Source organism: Thermobia domestica, chromosome 6 (assembly GCF_964235325.1).
Source record: "Thermobia domestica chromosome 6, izTheDome1.hap1.1, whole genome shotgun sequence".
NCBI lineage: Eukaryota > Metazoa > Arthropoda > Insecta > Zygentoma > Lepismatidae > Thermobia > Thermobia domestica.
Window position 1 is genome coordinate 213,937,459 of NC_137459.1, and position 20,720 is coordinate 213,958,178.

Genomic DNA, 20,720 nt, shown 5'->3' on the forward strand with positions numbered 1-20,720 from the left:
CGAACCGCGAACTGAGCCGAGCTCACATGTCACATTAGCGAGCCGGCTCGAGTTCTCGGCTCAGTTGTAGCAAAGCGAGCCGAACCAAATGGCTCACCATAGCGGAACCGCCTTGAGCCGACACCTCACCTCTGCCGAGCCGAGGCGGTCGCTCATCGCAACAGAGCCGGCTTGAGCCTTTAGCTCACTTAAGCTGAGCCGAACCTAGCCAGCTGAAGCCGACCCGGAACTCGAGCCGAGGGGTTGACATCATTATTAGACTGATGATTGTGAGGTTTTCGAGTTCCTCTCTAGTAGGAAGGGGAGTGTTTTAATTGTCCTCGATGTTTCTCAATTCATATCCTTGTATTTCTAGGAGTCATGAAATGTGATTGAAATAGGGAATAAGTCAAGAAGTTATAACAAATGTATAGCGGTCACCTCTGGCGCATGGAGTCCCTGGTTCGATCCTATCTCGCGCTAAGTGAACTTTGTGGTGGACACAGCGTGTGTGGGAGGTGTTCTCGGGGTTCTCCTGTTTTACCACACTTTCTTTATTCCACAACTTCATTTATTTCTTATAACTACCGCCTCCATTATCCTAGTTGGGATAACTACGGGAAATAAAACTTAGATTGCTTTTTCTTTTCGTTGTTAGAGGTTAATGACTGTAAGTAAAGTACTGTAAATATTTGTGAATAGAATTTTGTATTCTCAGATAAAGTATTAGCTTCCAACCCTTCCCGTTGGTCTAAGAAGTTGCACGTGCGTCTTTGCTGTATGCGGTTCCGGGTTTTATTCCCGCTTGAACACAAAAATAATTACGTTTACATTTATTCTTATTAATTTTCTATCATTTTCAACCTGAAGAGCATAAACGTGAAACATTACACTAATTAATTCCGTTTCTATCTTGTCCAGTGATTTTATTGTGTCCATCATCAGTTGTTGCGATCTGCTATGTACTGCCATATGTATACAATTGGCTTGTCAAAGCTGATCCGAATTCGAATGTGGTGTTTTTTTTTTTTTTTTTTTTGTTGTTCTCAAACTCTATACTTATTTGTGTTAATCTTCACTACTGCTGTGGCAAGCTGTCTTTCCGTTAGACAGTTACCTGCATGAAATCATCTAACCAATAGCTTTAGCTCGTGCCTACGTGTTCTGTGTTGTGGTTAACACAGCAGTCTTAATACGAATAAAGCAATATTTTCCTTTCTACATGAAGTCTATCACACAAATCAAATATAGGTGAATATATTTAGAAACGACAAAGTTTTCACACGTCATTCACTACTGACGAACTTTTATTATCCAGTTTTCATTGCTGGCAGAAGCTAGTATTTTATAGTGAAAATTGGCATCAGGTTCACTTTCGGTATGAGACTTCTAAACTGTGCTGTGCATAAGTATCTAAAGACTCATAGAACAGCTATGTCCATTCGTCCGTCCATCTATTGACAGATATCATAGGAAAAACGGTAAAAGATAAAGAGATGACGGATCTTGTAATCGATTCACCGTCCCATGGATACGTTTCATCTCCTCTGTTTACTCTCTGTTTAAATCGAAAGTTGTTCAGGTTATTCATTTCCGGTTTCAACGTTTATCTCCATAGAACAAAATGGTTATTAGATAACAACAAGCGGTTTTCTGCAAACGATTCAGCGTTTCAAAGCAACGTATCATGACAATGACGAACAATCCACCAAAACTGGGAATGGTTTAAATTTACTACTACTTCCGGTTTCAATACCGATTTCTGTAGAGCAAGAGAGTAAGACATATCGAGTTATAGTATTATCTAATCGATTTAACTTCCCAACAGTACCTTCTTTTTTCCTTAATCATCTTTTCAAGCTGGACGCGATCCGAATTAACAATTTCCGATTTCAATGTTTAGCGCCATAGAACAAAAACAGTAAGGGATAGCGAGTAATGTATTTCTCATATGGATTCAGTGAACAATTAAGAGATTCTGTCTCTCATTTTATTATGTTGTAATCATTATTTATAAATATCCCCATCCCGTAAGCGTTGTTGACCATCGATGGACAACTAGTGAAATTTTCCCAAAAATTGGCGGCCTCACTTTCGTTTTGAAAATTATACCGCTAGCGGCCCACCAGCGTCAGAGACTGCACGAAAGGCCAATCAAAAACCAGATTATTTCGTGAAAATATGTTAAATCTCCTGTATGTGTGATTTTGATATATTAAGGTGAATCTATAAACACTAAAGGAGAAACAAACACAAGCCTTGGATGGGGGCGAACAACCAACTTTATGAGTACTAGTAGTGAGCTCTTCCGATTTGGCTCGGAGGCGATGCAGAAAACCTGGCTTGTACATAGTTAAATCATTGACGTCCTTTAAATTTTGTTAATAAGAGTGCTTCTTTCACCGGTATATTCGACGATAATTGTTTGGGATCATATAAAATGCGTTGGCTATGTAATTTTATAACAAAAAAAAAACGCTCGTACATATACTTTATTTCAGTGTTCTCATGTATGCACTTTCTAACGATCGGGAAGAGGATTATTTGAGAAATATTTAGAAACTCATTTAAAACTCCTTCCTCCCCGTAGAATGTGTATTTCAATTCAAGTGAATTGATCAAAACTAATAATGGGAAAGCAGATTTTGGTGATCGAATTTCGACGCCATCTTTCGCGAGGTAGTAGTGCACATTCACAGTGTTAATATTACAAACTAGGAGAGCGCAATAGTCAGTGATAGCAGATAAAAAGCGTCTTAAAGTTTGAACTCGCAGCATATACAATTCAACGCGTTAAGTTATCAAGTGACCCAGCGAACCCCGAGAAAACCCTTACACAAAGGCGTGTCTACCACAAAGTTCACTTAGCGCGAGCTGCGATCGAACCAGGAATATATGCACCAGAGGTGACCGCTATACATTTTTAATTTCCTGACTTATTCTCTATTTCAATCACCTTTCAGGACTCCTAGAACCTACAGGGACGTGAATTTAGAAACATCGAGGACAATTAAAAATCTTCCCTTCCTACTACAGAGGGACTGGTAAACATCACGATCGTAAATCTAATAATGATGTCAGCCCACTCGGCTCGAGCTCCGGCTCGGCTGGGCTCAAATTATCCAAAAGCTCGAGCCGCCTCGCTTCGGCTCAGCTTAAGTTATCCACCGGCTCGGTTCGGCTCGTGCCGGTTCGGTTGGGATGAGCCACCGGCTCGGTTCGGCTCGACTCAGATGTGACATTGGCTCTATTCGGCTCTGCTCAGGTGAGGCATTTTCGCGAGCCGGCTCCGTTGGAATAAGCTAGCGGCTCGTTTCGGTTCATCTCAGGTGAGCAGTTGCCTGGAGGGGTTTGGGTACAAAACCTCGCGGCCAGAACCTCGCGGCGACAATCTCGCGGACCAAAACCTCGCCTGGCCAAAACCTCGCCTCCCAAAACCTCGCGGCCCAAAATCTCGCCAGGCCGAAACCTCGCCTGGCCAAAACCTCGCCGCCCAAAATCTCGACAGCCAAAACCCCGCCTTTCCAAAACTTCGCCGCCCAAAACGTCGCGGGCCAAAATCTCGCGGCGCCAAAACCTCGCCTGGCCAAAATCTCGCCGGCCAAAACCTAACGGACCAAAATGTCGCCGGGCCAAAACCTCGCGCCCCAAAATATCACCATACCCAAAATCTCGCCTGGCCAAAATGTAAATGTTCCAACAGATGATAAGGATGACGGTATAAAAGACGCGGTTTCAGAAGAAGTATCACGGGTGTTTGACCAGGTCCCGCGATACCATATGGAAATTCTATTTTTGTATTAGAGGATTTCAATGGGAAGGTAGGGCGACAGGATGTTTTTAAACTAGTTATAGGGGAATAAAGTCTGCATAAGGAAAGTAATGACAACTAACGAGGTTAGTTTCGTGAACTTTGGAACATCAAAAAACTTAAAATTTTAACAAAAATCTAATAACATTTATGAAAGTATGAAATAATATATGAGTTTTTACGACGTCCCTTAATTATGTCCTGTAGGTTAAAGGAGACGTAGATGACCAGGATGAAGGAAATGATCGAATAAAGAAAGTGGGAGGAAACGGGAATAACCCGAGAAAGCCCACGCACACGATGTTTTGTATCTTCTTTTTCTTCTTCTTCTTCTTCTTCTTCTTCTTCTTCTTCTTCTTATTATTATTATTATTATTATTATTATTATTATTATTATTATTATCATTATTTGTAATGTGGAATTGCATATTAGGAAACACATTGGGTAAATTTTAAAGAAAAGTTTCATTCGCGGCGAGGTTTTGGCCCGGCGAGATTTTGGGCGGCGAGGTTTTGGCCCGGCGAGATTTTGTCCCGCGAGGTTTTGGCCACGCGAGGTTTTGGCCCCGCGAGATTTTGTCCCGCGAGGTTTTGGGCAGCGAAGTTTTGGCCACGCGAGGTTTTGGGCGGCGATGTTTCGGCCGCGAGATTTTGTCCGTATACCGCCTGGAGGAGGCTACGTTTTGGTGAGTCATTGGCTCGGCTCGGTTTGGTCCCACTGTGCCGAGGACCCGAGCCAGTTCGGTAGGGGGAGGTGTGGGCTCGGCTCACTTCTCCGTTACGCTAGGTGGTGACTGAGCCATAAGCCGAACCACTCAAGCCCTTGACAACACTAAAGTCTAACACCTCAGGCTGCTCAGCTACAACTACCGGCTTCCACTGGGCCACTGCGGCCTTTAGCTTTGTAACAGTTTGTGGTAATATCCATTATATTCACCTTCGCAATCAGCTATCGAGTCACGGTGATTAAATAATACGTAGTATATTTTATTTATTTATTTATTTACTAAAATATTTATGATACAGCCAAAAGATCATTATTTTTATAATATGTTTACTATTTTCATGAAGCAAAGAGTGAATATTCTACTTGTGTTTATAGCTATCGATACCACAAACTAAGAGTTTACGTTCACTATTTCCGTCCAATTTCTACAAATTACTTACAGAGACTATTCGGAGTAAATATTTTATTTTAGTAATGATTCATTAACGTTTAGTCATATGTTATGTCATATGTTATTTAGTCATATGTCATATTATGTTATTTCGATATTTTTGAGTTTCCCCTTCCGGCAAGGATAATGATTAGGAATCAAATTTCCTCTTTTTTATAAAATTCTACAGAATCGTAATACTTTATTTAAAGGACGAAATTCTGGACTATTTGAAAATATTCAAATAGAATGAAGATGATAATACTAATCAATATTATTAGAACAAAACATTGCTGTTTAAGAAATTGACTGAATGGAGCTTTTCTTAAAACAAAATAGTGCAGCGTAGGGTATGGGGTTCGAACTGATGATCGTGGAGAAAAACAAATTATTCGGGAAGCGTGCGATAACCGTCTACTCTACGAAGGTATGTTAAGATTCATTATCTTAGTAAACGCATATTTGAAAATCACTACCACAAACTGCCGGATCACTACGCATATTTTGTGGCTTATTTTCTTTTCTTTGTTTGTTTACGTATATCATGATTAATATCTATTATTAACAGAGCTATGCAATATGTATAGTAACTAACATTATGAATGATTTACGTTGTATTTCTAATAAAGCACAAAATTCCATCTCTCTCTGAAAATTTCCCTGCGTGTTTGCCACGCTTACGAAAATGGAACTTAGAATTTGGCGATGAGGTTCGGAGATTTATTTTATTAGTTATAACTTCTTTATTTCTTAATTGTTTAAAGAACAATACTTTTGGAAATATGTGGTTTCCTTTCTCTTCATATTTCTAAGAAGACATTTTACATTTTCTGTCATGTTATTTCTACTTATATAATTTCGAAAGACATGCGACAGAAATTCTTTACAGAAGTGTAGGTTTTTTCTTTTATATATACTCCTTTCCTAGACACAGACAAAACAACTTTCCTTCATTTTATTGTTCTTAAAAAAATTACGTAATAGCTCATACCTTTGGTTCGGTCTTACTTGTTAACTCTAAATTCCATGCGTCTCGATTCTTTTTTTCTTTTTCCTTTTTTTGCCATTTCTAATTTTGCTCATGCATTAAAATTGGTTCTGCGCGGAAATCCATTCGTGGACTAGAAGTTCTTCAGACCGCCTTGCTATCGAATACTCTACGAGGGAGGATCACCAGAGCAGAAAAAAATGATTTATTTGTTAAAGAGATATATGCACGTTACTTTGGCTTTGTTACCTCGATCTGTGTGCGAAGTTACACAAGTAACTCGGTCTTCAAATTTTACACGTGATTTTGCCAACAACTTACTATTAAATTTAACGCTACATGCGACGTTGATAAAGCATTAAAGGAATAACACAAATTACAAATAGTGATAATACTTACAACTCTACTCAGAGGAAGGAATCTATTCAAAGTGTCACCTCACCTTCCTATCTAGAAAAAGACCCGGGTTGGATTCCCGACAGGAGCTAATGGGTTTTAGATTCTACGTTAATCAGTAGATCCCTCTCATATAGCCTTGCTGTTGACAGGGACGTTAAACTCTAAATCAACTCAGCTTATCTAGAAGAAGGGCGAAACAAAATTCATTACTGCTACCACCTAACAAATATTTATACCCCATTTCTTGTTCTCATAAAATAATAATTCTATTTTTCAATCCATAAATGTAATAACAAGGTATTATTACGTTCATGTGTAAACCTAAAAAGAATCTGACATAAATTATGTATCTTCTGTTCTTATCAATAGCTTCGACTATGTGTCTTTTTATTTCGTTCTTTTGTCATTCTAATAATAATAATAATAATAATAATAATAATAATAATAATAATAATAATAATAATAATAATAATAATAATAATAATAATAATAATAATAAATAATAATAATAAACGGACAGTGTTTTCCTCAGAAAATTTGCGACTTTAAGGTCTACAGTGTAGAGCTCTGCGCAGGACAACACACTTGGCATTGTTTATAAAAAAGACCGAAAAACATAATTCACTAACTTACTGTCTCCGGTTTGAACTACAAGAAATGATCTTATTTCTTCTCGGTAATTTGAATACAAAAGTGAAATGTTGGGTTTCTACCCAATTTCCTTTTCTGGGATGACTGGATATTTTTTTTAAAGTATTGTTTTAAATAAAATAAAAAGTATGTCTTCATGGGGATCGATGTGATGACCCTGTGAACTTGAGCACACTGTGATACCGATTACACCATCAAGACCTGCTTGCATGGAAAACGCTACATTGAGCGATTTGTCGAAAGAGGCCAAAAACTTTACATCGCAATGTATTTTTTCCGCTTGTTTCGTTTTTATTGCGTTCACTCTGTAGCTTTCTTACAATGAACGGAAGAGTAAATACACTTTCTGACACGATACCCAGGAATACTGTTTTAACTGATCAGCAAATAGAAAGCTACTGGGTAAGTGATATGGGGTAATGTGTAGTATTTTAATTTCATAGCAGCAAGGAGTAAGATAGTATCACGCAGAAAACATCCATTTTTTGTTTGACAGACAATACATATGCCTCAAGTGGAACGAATGTTTTGTTTCACGTCTGTCAATTTAGAACTTTGGTTGAGATAAAGAACATACCGTTGTCATATTTGTGTGATGTACTGATCGGAATGAATGTGCTCCTTGAGTTGTGTATTATTATTATTATTATTATTATTATTATTATTACGTATTTTTTATTTCTCTTTAATAGTAGTTCTTGTTCATTTCGGAATAAAAGTAGAAGCGTTCTGAATAGCGTTCTGTTATCATTAATTTGAGCAGATAAGCGATCGATTTTTTTTATTTCCTGTTATCTATCGGTTGGTATTGTACGTATTTTTACATTGTAGCGACGCACAGTGTGACATTTTGATAATCCAGGAGGACAAAATCCATTTTTGCAAGTTATTAATATACATAGAACTGCTAGTTATTCCAATAATAGTATAACCACAGTTTATCAAAACAACATTTGTTTCCAATTCTGTTATTTAATCTAGCTTATAGATAAGCCCAAACTTGTCGGAACACCTGCTCAGTGGTTTCACAGTGCGCGTTCGAAAATCGGTGATGCGGCTTCGCTTGCCCCGTGTAAATCACACGAGTCGTGTAACAGCAAAAGGAAAGTGGGCATGTATTCGTGATCATATTACGTCTATTCTGAGTTGTAGTGTTTCAGTTCAAAACATTTTGTTCGTTCTGAAAAAAAAATGTACGGAAAACTGTAAGTGTTAAACACACAATTACATTGAAATGTGAAAAGTGCTTTGAGTTTTAGTATATTATTCCACATTATTCCAGTATTAAATTCTATGTAAGTTATTGCTGAGAATTTAGACTTTTCAAAAGTGAAAAGAGTTGTTGCGCAAATTTGCGCACTTAAAGAGTTTTGATTTTTAATTACAATGGCGCTACAAATTCCCTATCAAACTTTATTTGAAATATGGATACACCATTCAAGTTCGACGAGATTTAATGCCTTACTGACGCATGTTGAGCGATCAGTTGGCTACTCCCCATTATCTGATGATGATTTATCATCAATTAAGGCGCCATTTAGGACATTCAGTCACAAACTTGAAGTAAAGTGGAAGACAGCATCAAGACATCTCGAACGTTTTCTAAAATTAATTCATCTTGGCTTGAATGAAGTCTTCAATTCCCTAGTCTCATGACATTGCAGCATAGGACATCCCAAGGTCATGTTGGAAGGCAACACAAATTCTTCAGTGACTGCAGCCGAAAGTCAAAAAAACGTAGAGTGAAGACTCTCATTGAAGAAACGAGCCATGAGGAACTGTCATTGGCCATTTAACTTAAACTTAGACAAGAAGGATAGAGGGAGTATGCTTCAATTGTGAGTGAACTTTCAAGTGCCCCTCCCCAGAGAGGAACTAGAATGAAGACTCCTCTTGTATTCTTCCTATTGGCGAGGTTTCGGAGGAAGAACAAAATACCAGAAATAAGCACCACAGGTAATACAGGGAATTCTTAACGAAGAATACATCGAGAACTAATATAAATAGCGATCTGCTCCACGGGCTTATCTCCGTTCCAGTCATTGGAAGTTACCGATTTCCTCTAAAAACAAAACACAATCGTATCGACGGAGAGGTACTTGATTCATTGGATGAGCCTTCCTTGCACACTTCCAACGAACATCGATCTTCATCAGATGACTCATCGGCCAACTAACTCACCAGTAGCGGTTCAGAGGATGATGTGTGAAGAATTTATAAGCCAAAATAATGTCTGACTGTCCAAATAGTTTTATAGTCCAAATTATATTTTGTGTTGTGTTATATTTATATAATGTAGAATATGTGATAAATGAAAACACAGTGGAGAAACAATTAACAAATATTGAACAAAAACGTTGAGAAACAGGAAACGTAGAGTAAAGATTCTCATTCAAGAAACCAGCCGTGAGGAACTGTCGTTGGCCATTTAACTAAAACTTAGACAAGAAGGAAAGAGGAATTCTGCTTCAAAAGGTAGTATACTAAATAATTGCTCTTTGTTTCTTCCTTTCTTTCTTTCTTTCTTCTATTTTCAGCCTGTTTCTTTTTTATTCTCAATTATGCGAGTCCACTTCTCATGACGTACTTTGTTTTTTTCCTTTTTCTTTTGTAATCAAAATAATCAAGTAATCAAATTAAAAATTAAGCAAAAAATAGCAGTCCCGCTCATACTTTAGAGGTTTCAAAACAAGAAAACAAAAAAGAAAGAAACGAAATAAAAGAAAAGGTAGGACAGAGATAAAAAAAATTGGTAAGAGGCAGTTACGTCTACCATGAATAAGACCAAAAGAACTTGGTCAAGGCAGGGGGAAGTAGAGGCTAAAAGAAATAATGCTGCCATGCTTTGTTTCAATAACTAATGTTCATTACTGTTTTCTACAATCAACTTTCCTCTCGTCGTCGTTTTTCTTTATGTGAGCAACCCTTTCTTCCGTGTGTCTACGAAAGCTGTTATTGTTGCCGTGGATTTCTTACTACTTCTATTTTTTTAATATAGGGTTCAAGAGCATGGTTCAGTTATTTCTACTACTGTACCACAGATACGTACCTTACGTCACTTTAATGTGACACATTCTTGATATAATAATTTTATCCTTCTAGATTGGCAAAATATCACACTGTGCGACGTGACGTTTCCAGTGAATTCCAGTACGTACAGTGTCTTACTAGTACTTTATGAGGATGTTTGCAAAAACGTACAGTGATTATAAGCTCATCCACCATCTTTTATGTGAGTGTATAAGTAGTATTATTTCCAGACAGTGAGTCGTCCTTTACATGCTCTTGTTGATTCAATTTACGTCATAAAATGGCCGGGAATCCCTAACGTCATTTGGGGAATCAATTGTGCTGGCACTGCACACATCTGAGAACTGCAAATTTGGATAAAGCAGGTTAGAATCCTTTGACGATATCATGCCGCATCACGTCTACTATCAGTACTATGTGAAATATTTAACTGTAAAATTTGCTTTCCCACGCTTTCGGCAGCCTATAACACGCAAACGAGGCATTCCCCCTATGTTTCTTGGAACTATTTTGCTTGTTATGCTCTCTGGAATCACCCGTCTGCTTTTGTACAACAAATTTAGCGCCACACTGTATATATATATATATATATATATATATATATATATATATATATATATATATATATATATGTATGTATGTATGTATGTATGTATGTATGTGTCCGGATCATCCTCTAGAACGTGGATACAAAAAGAGAAGGAAAAGCGAAACTTTGCACAAAACAACTATAAGGAGGGGAGCATCTTTGTATTTATTAAGCAGAAATACACAACAAACAGTGTTGCCGACCCAATATAAAATAATTATTTTTTGAAGTGGTACTACGTCAGGTTATTACATATTTCAAACCAACATGTCAAACGTAAACTTAAAATACCACTTTTATTATTCAGTGTTGTAAGATGACGATGCTATAATATCACAAATATCCAAATTCTGAAAGCCTCTAACGCAGACATATCATAACAGAGATGGGCAGGACTATGCACATCGAAAGTATTTTAGCGTTGTATACCATGGTCAACTATGACGTTTTTCGAATGAATAGGAACAAAGTTACAGGAATTAAAAGTTTTGAATTTTTTGAAAGTATTTATTTCAGAAGAATGCTTAGGTAGTTATCATATTTAGTTATTTGTGTGGTTTGCAATGAACATGCAAATTGTTTTACCGTTTACAGCACTTCGATATCTCAAACCGTTCCGGAGATATGATAAACGTTGATAAAGTTCCAACACTGTTGAAAATGGCGTATTTACGAAAAATATGTTAAATCGTTGTTGTCTTATTTCTCTATGCAGCATTATAGCAGTAGGTTTTAGTAGTTGTAATTGCAAGAAGTTCCCGTCGTTACATGATTTAAGCAGTGTTGCGAACTTCAACAATGTTTATCATATCTCCGGAATGATTTGAGATATGGAAGTGCTGTAAACGGTAAAATAATTTGTAAGTTCATTGCAGACCATACATGTAACTAGATATGATAGTATAGAAGGGGGAATTAGGTGGAGGGAGTCATTAAGCGGAAAGCTTTTTTAAAAAATTAAATTTTTCATTTCGGTATATTTTTAGGGAATTTTTGGTGGGTAGATGTTGATCAGAAAAAAGGGATTAAATGAAGTTTGAGAGGGTGTAGTAATGACAAAAAATAAGATTTGATTGAGAAATTACATATATGAAACCGAGTTTCAAGTTTGTGCGTGGTTTGGTTTGAGTCACAATAAATCTCGCATCTAATAAAGTTTTGATCCTGATTTTATACTGCTGCTTTAAAACATCGCATACATCATCATTCACTTCGAACCTAACTCCTCTCGTAGTTAGTTACTGTACTAAACTGTGATCAAGTATTGCAGACGTACTTGGGAGATCAGTACAGATACTCTACTTAGGAGGCTGACAGAAGGTCCTCATCTTCTGAAGGGTTTTACTTTAAATTTTAAAGGTCATTGTTTTCATTCATACTCTGACCAACTGTTTTGTCTTTTGTAGCACCTATCCCAACGGGGTGCTCTTCACCTATATACCAACTACTTCTGAGCATCTATTGTTTTCATTGCCTTGATCCTCTTGGATCATGCATCGATTACCGGGGATAGTTGTACCTCCAACCTGCAACCCCTCGGAAGATCCAGGGAGGGATCCTCGTAGAAACTGGCGCGGTCGACCGTTGTCTGAAAGTAGTGCTGAATCTGTAGATAAACGGTCTCGATCTCGTTCACCTACTTATATACAGAAGCCACCTGAACGTGCGGAAGAAATGCAGATTACCACAGATCCGCCAGAGCCTACACCGTCTACTTCGGTAACACCACCTATGTATATTGCATCACCGACCCGCCCGAAGATTTATTCATTTCTATTAACCAACTATGACGCCAAATACACCAATAGTCGGCACATTTTCAATCAAATCATGAAGTACCTTCCGCGGGCTAGTGTGAAGCAAATTATTTTCACCAAGAACGGTGTTATCATAAAGTCAGATGACGAAAAATTCGGCATAACACTCCGTAACAAAGCCAGTTATGAAATATTTGGTAAAAATGCCAAGCTTTCGAATCTGACTGACAAAGTAAAGCAAAATCCACCACCACCTCGTACACCAATGATGTCTGTAGTTATTCGAGGCGTTTTGCCAGAAATAACAGATGATGAAGTTCTCGAGGAACTTAAAGCAGAAGGCATCGATGTAGCGAAATGTATTCGCATTAAAAATAACAATGGTGCTACATACATGGTTCGTGTCTTAACCACGTCTCAAACTTCTATTGACACCTTGTTGCAAGAGGGAGCTTACATCTTCAAAAAACGACACCGTGTAGAGCCATCACGTACTACCTCACCTCTCCCAGTTAGATGTGAGAAGTGTCAAACTTATAATGCGCACATCACATCCAAATGTCCAAATGTTCCCAAATGTGGGTATTGTGCAGGACAACATGAAACCAAGGAGTGCCCGAATACGGGAAAGCAACCACATTGTTCCACATGTTCAAGCACAACGCATCCTACTTACAGTTACAAATGCAAGTCTAAGCCGGCACCTGATCCAAATCTACCAGAAATGACAGTTCCGCTCCGTACAACGGATGCTTCAGTCCCATTCTCACAATCCATTGCTTCACCTATCACTGTGGAAAACTTCTTGCGATATATCACTCTTATTTTGCAAAACATTTTTCCATTCCAACGTCAGCTTATTCTCGACCATGTTATTGCAGCAGCCTCTGTTATATTCCAAGTTAATCTATATGCCACGTATTCTGGTCCCTTTGTTCACTTTCATATTGCACCACGCGATACTGCAGTCTAAAACCCACTCCTTCTGTTTCAGTATGGGCCTTACTATTCTTTCTATGAATATTCGATCTTTAACTCAACATCGAATACTATTTGAGCAACTGCTTCTAGAAGAACAGGTCGATATATTTGCATTGAACGAGACAGCTCTTAAACCTCCCCAATCCATACGCTTTTCCAGGTATCAGTTTGTACGGCATGATTACCCAGACACTAACGCCAGAGAACAAGGCGATGTAGCAATTGGAATACGCAATAAAATTCCTTATCGACATCACTCCGTACCAACGTATGTTCCATTGCCCGAGCATTTAGTGACCACAATATATCTATCAAACTTAGCTCTAACTGTGGCTACGATCTACGTCCGTCCAGGACATATACTTCCACTGGAATTCTTTCGATACTTGTTTTCTCAGTATCGTCATCTTTTAATCTTAGCAGATCTGAATATCCACAGTCGCTCCGATAGAGATAAAACTCAGTTTTCTGATTATATATCGATCGGTTTGCATGGACATATATACAATTTACCCAGACACACCAGGCCTAGTAGTCAAACGACTCCCGATGTGCTTATTAGCACAGCTTCATTAGTTGCTAAAGTCGCTGTAACTGTTCTTGATTGTATCGGTAGTGACCACCTACGAATAAAGGTCCAAATGAATCATGCACGCCAACCATCGTCTCCATCATTCACAAGAAATATTCTCTTATACGATAAAGCTAACTGGGAGCAGTATAGAACTGATATTAATATCGCGTTGATCAGATGGAACCACCAACATCTGAAATTGATCTCAACAACGCCGTTCATGACATAACCACTGCACTTGTTGAGAGTGCTAACAAGAATATCCCTACCTACCATGGTAAAACGTATCAACCAATATTACCACCTCAGTACCTCACACTTGTAAGAAAATCCAGGCAGTATTTCCGTGAATACGAGAGGACACCAAACCTTGAATATTTAGCTCAAGCGCGTCGTTGGCAACGCACAGTTCACAACTACATTGTTGCCCACAAAAGGCTTAGTTGGAGTAAAGTTTGCAACAAGTTGAACACGGAAACGCTCCCTACAAAATACTGGAAGCAATTTAATCTATTGACTGGACAGAAAGTCGGTACTACTTACCCTCTAGTACAGGACGATCATCTTTTGCAGACAGATCAAGCAAAAGCTGATGCTTTTGCATCTCATTTGCAAGCAGTCTTTACACCGCCTCTCTCCTCACACCGGTTAAGTCCCCGGCTATCTGAGCCAACACTTAACCGATTGCTCCAACCTTCTACATCGCATGAGTTAGATAACTCCAACCCTTTGACTCAGGAGATTACTTCTGATGAAATACGTGAAGCTCTTAAACATAAACGTAATACTGCTCCTGGATTTGATTCTATATCTTACAGAATTCTTAAAGAATGCTCTGTAAAATTTTTTGTCTTCTTAGCAACAATCTATACGTTTATTCTAAGAACTGGCTATTATCCGCAGGACTGGAAGATGTCTAAAGTTTGTATGTTCTTAAAACCTAACAAACCACCTAACTCCGTGACATCGTATCGACCGATACAATTAACATCTACGTTAGGTAAACTATTTGAAAAAATCCTAGTACACCGTCTCCATTCATATCTTAATGAGCATAACCTTCTACCTTCTCACCAAACAGGATTCCGGCCGCTATATAGTATTAATGACCAATTACTTCGCCTTACCACTATTATTACAAATCAGTATAACAAAGCACTACCGTCTTGTCTCATACTTATGGATCTGGAGAAAGCGTTTAACCGCATTTGGCATTACGGCTTATTTTATAAACTTTTGAAACTAAGAATTCCTCTCACTTATCTCCGAGTTATATATTCCTTTATACTCAACCGTATTGCTTATGTGAACCTCAACGGCTCTCTATCACATCCTATATTTCCATTCACCGGTGTACCACAGGGTTCAAGCTTATCACCTCTTCTTTACATCCTCTATGCCTCGGATTTGCCATCTCCAGCACCTAATACATATTTGTTTCAATATGCGGATGATACCGCTTTTCTCACTCTTGCTAAACAATCCAGCAGATTAACGTCCACCTACAGGTTACAATTACAGCATTCCTTCACTGGTGCGATAAATGGAGACTCACTGTTAACGAAGACAAAACACAGGCTATAGTAATTTTACCACCCAACCGCCGCAGCAGAGTTCATCGAAATCCAAATTTGCTACGGATACGTGTTGGAGATCATCATTTACAACCTACTAAAACTGTTACATATTTAGGTATTGTTTTCGATGATAAATTGCGGTGGAGAGCCCAAATCCAGAAACTTGTTGTGAAAGCAAAAAACCGATTGCAGCTTCTACGTCGTCTTGTGGGTCAAAACTGGGGTTTAAACTCTAAATTATTACTGAATACTTACAAAGCCTTTATGCGTAGTGTTCTTACTTTCGGTCATATAGCCTCGTGCTCTGCTCCGCAGAAGTTTTACAATAGATTAGAAATTCTTGAACGTCATGCTATCAGACTCGCATTTCGCATAAGACTACCATACCCCAATGATGATCTCTATAATAAGATCGATTTTCCTCCGCTTGTCCGACACATTGCTCTCTTACGCCAAAAATATATAGCTAAATGTCTACATTCATATAAAGATATATTTCTCGACACCATATTCACAGACTTGGAACAAGACTCTCAGTACCGATACTGCTATACACCGCTCAGCATCCTCCTTTCCATTTATGCTCGACAACTTCCAGATGATCATCATCATGCAAGATTTTTCCGACGACAGCTCATCAATGACGACATTCCTCATCTCTTACCATTATAGCACTGTCTCCCACAACACAAATAAGGGCTTCCCCCTGTTTCACATTAGTCTTGAGTTGCCCCAAGACAGAAGATTAACCAGCATTCGTCTCACTAACTTATTTCATTGTGTTGTGATGTGAGGTGCACTGCATTCATCATCATGAGCATAACAATCTTCATCATCATTATCACTTTTGTATACACATATTTTGATTATTCATTTTTTTTTTGTTGCTTTCTCTGCACCTCTTATTTATCTTATGCACGTATTCTCTTCTACTATTTATGTATTAGTTTCGATAATATAACTGCTCATAATGTTATGTTATTATTTTTTGTTATTATTATTTCAAATATATTCGATTATATTAATGTACGTATATATGTTTGCACCATTTGATTTTTGTATATTGTTACTTACAAAAATTTTCCTTTGACAGCTCACTACCCAACTAAAATGCAATCAAAAATAATTGATGCTCCCACCTCCCAGGCCAAGAGAGAGGGCGAAACCCCTCTAGTGGCAGATCTTCTTATTCCCACACGTTGAATGGCAATAAAGATTTCAAACAAACCTGTCTCTCTAAAAAAAAAAAAAAAAAAAAAAAAAAAAACATCGCATACTTTCCACCGATCATCAAAATCTGTTCATCATGTTTCTTCTTCCCCTCACTGCTTTTTGCTTCGAAACTTTGAAGGTACATTCACCAATAGAAATTCACCCTTTAACTTCGAAAATACCTGCCAAGCATTCCACTCACTGAAGTTGTAAAAACCCGCAACGGATTTATCTTCATATCACCTGATGCCAACTTCTTATCTACAGTCCGTAATAAGGCCTCGTTCGAGATCTACGGGAAAAATGCTAAAGTTGTCTCCTTGAACGCTACTCGCCGTAAGATACCTCCTCCTCCAAAACGTTCCCCGACGTTATCTGTAGTCATTAGGGGAGTTGATCCATCATATTATGATGATGAGATGCACGAGAAACTTATCTCAAGAGACGGTCGACCATCTTCTTACCCATGGTGCCTTCATCTGCAAGCGTAAGCATCGCGTTGAACCCTCACGATCGTCTGCGCCTTTGCCATTGCGATGCAAAAATGTCAAGCATACAACAATCATGCAACAGCGCATTACACAAACCCCACTGTCTGTGGGTATTGCTCCTGCCTCCATTTAGCTCGTGTTTGCCCCAATATAAACATTCCACCTCAATATTCTGCATGCGCGGAGCGCCACCCTACCTATAGTTAAAAATGTAAACGCTAACCATCACCAGGCCAGACACACCCAGAGTTATTATTTCCATTACGAACTCAGTCTACCTCCACCAACACAGAAACTTCCGTTAACGATCCAGTCCCCGTTGGTAAACTGTTAGAATTCCTCTCGTTAACACTGAAGAACATTCATCCTTTCCATCGTCCACACATTCTTCAGCAACTCACTCTTGCCGCTAAAACGACTTTTAATGCAGTTCTGTATGCAGCTTACTCAAACAATTACGTTCACTTTCATACTACACCACTCGAATCATCTGTTTAATATCTTGGTCGTCATGGATATAAGCTTTCTGTTTAAAAATATTCGTTCAATCACCAAGAATAAAACTGTTTTGCAAGCACTCCTACAAGAAGAACACATCACTGCTTTTCTTCTGAATGAAAATTTTCTGACTAAGTCCGTGCAGTGCAGATTTCTCAACTAATCGTTGCTTCGCCATGATAACATGACACCAGCGTTAACAGCGAACGGTGGAGTTGCTATGGGCTTTCGCCATAATCTACCATTCAGAACACATATCTGCCCTGTACTTGCCTTACCTCAACACATCGTAACTACTTTTTATTTTAAATCGATCGCTTCTACTTTCGCTACCGTCTATGTCAGACCAAGCGCTCCAGTCCCATTAGATTTTTTTCTCACATCTCCAATAGCTTTAAACATTTTCTCATCCTCGCGGACATAAATTTTGATAGTCGCTCTGCTCATGAACGCACCCAATTTCAAGATCATATAGCATCTCACACTTCAGGAATTCTCCTCAACCTTCCTTCGCCCACACGTCCAGTTTCTAATGCCACACCTCGATATTGCAATTACCTCGAATACAATAGTTACACGTTCAACTGTGGCAGTCTTAGACTTACTAGGTAGTGATCACACTCCCATTAAAATCACATATCATACTGGTCTCGTTCTTTCTCAAGCAGCACTATCGCCTCATCTCACACCATGCTATGATAAAGCAAATTGGGCCAATTATCGCACTTACATCTCTACTACCATCGACCATTATCGTTCACCTACCACTCCTGACGAGCTTTCGACGCAAGTCGCCATTATAACCGATGCTATTCAGCAAGCTTCAGCTCTATACATTCCACAAACTGAATCAATACCACATGGAACTAAACTCCCACCTCACTACCTCGCTATGATACGTCGTTCTCGTCAGTGTTATCGTGAATACCGGCAAACTCGAAACCCTGATACCTTACGTTTTCACCATCAACGCCAATGGATCAAAACATGTAATCATCTTGCTGAAACATCCCATCCGACGCTATACTGGAAACGCTTTAATGCACTCTGTGGAAAAACCACTAAGACTCCTTACCCCCTTCTACTAGATAATACAGTCATTCATTCTGACCAGGATAAAGCGAACGCTTTCGCCAATCATCTTCAAGCTATCTTTACACAATCTCCACATGATCATATGTTTCACCCTCATCCTGCTGAGGCAGTAAATACTCAATCTAAATCCCTTTAACCTGCTGTGACTCATAGACTTCCTGGATATGTTCTCACTGCTCCGATTGCAGTCGAAGAAATTACTTCTGTTGCCCTGTGATAACGCAACACAGCTCCAGGATTCTATCGTATCACGTATCGCCATATTTAAGAAAGCCCCATCACACTACTCATGCTTCTATCACTGATATACACCTTCATACTTCGCACTGGCTTTTTTCCGATGGATTGGAAGGTTTCAAAAACCCTTAGGTTTCCAAAGCCGAATAAACCACTCTCCGAAATGTTATCCTACAGACCGTCTCAGTTCACCTCCAAATTCAGCAAGATTTTCGAACGCATTCTCGTCAAACGCTTATATCCATACCTAACAGATCGAAACAATATTCCCTCTCATCAGGCTGGTTTTCGACCTTCCTATTCAATAAATGTCCAATTACTCCGCCCTTCAACACTTATTACCAATCATTATAACTCCGTTCAACCGTCATGTCTAGTTCTCTTTGATCTTGAAACAGCCTTTGATAAAGTTTGGCATTTGGCGCTTATCTACAAACTACTTAAACTCAAGCTTTCTATCACAATCATCGGCCTCATCCTTCATTTTCTCGTCTGTCGTTTCTCTTATGTTGCAATCAATGATGCACTATCTCATCCTATCTTACTACTATGCTGTGTACCACAAGGATCTGCTTTATCACCTTTATCTATGTTCTCTTTGTCGCAGACTTTCCCGAATTACCCCCCAATGTTCACGTGTTACAATATGCTGTGGTCGTTCAACGTACAAGGCCGTTCAACGAACACATTGCCCGGTAACGAGAGGAGCACCCGCGTCTTTTACTTGCAAAATATCGTGATGAAGGTAGATGATGAAATCTAGGGATGCAATCAGAAACGAAACACTACGTTCAACTTACGAGAATATATTTGCGGATTATATATTTACAAAAGTTAAAGAACGATATTCGAGAAAAAAATGAAAAAATAATAGTCAGCTACTTAACTTTCGGAAACTGCTGGATTAATTGTCCACTTTCACTTTGCTGATTGTTAATATCTTCTCACATAAGTTTAGCACTGTCACTTCGCAATAACACATTTCAAACTAGGATTCCCAGGAAACGCAGAACTTTCTTAAACTTCATGTCACTAGGATCTTCTATGGGCCGCCTCCTCCGCTGCTGCCTGCCGAACTCATAACCAAGACGAAGAACAAGAAGGGCGAGTCATGCTTGGCTTTCTCTTTATAGGTAATAGACAGCACGTGGCCAGGAGTGTTGCCGTATCCCTCGCCGAAAACGTGTGGTACCAGCCCCTACCACACGATGGTGCTCCCAGAGGACGCCATCCATCGAATATGGCGAAAACTCACGGTTAACCTCTGTGAAATTTTTATAAACACCATTTAGTAATTTTGATACACAAATTTTATATACACAGTCAGTACATTTTCACAGTTGACCGCAATATTTTCTTAAAGGATGATAATAGTAAACTTGAACACACGCTACTAAAAGGGCCATAGTTCCTACTAGCTTGTCCGTTTTATCATATGTATTTACACGTAGTCTTAAGTTTTTTTAGACACTAGAACTCACGAATTCTGTTTAAACTATATAGCACTGTTTTTTTTAATGTCACTGACACAAATTTTTCTTAAAGTTAGGAAACCTATGCAACCCATAGTTTTTTTTACTGTCACTGACACAAATTCTTAAAGTTAGGAAGCCTAAGTAAACCATAGTTTTTTTGATAACAAGTTAACAGAAAACTTTACACTTTGGGGGTATCCAATTTACGTCTAGGCGCTT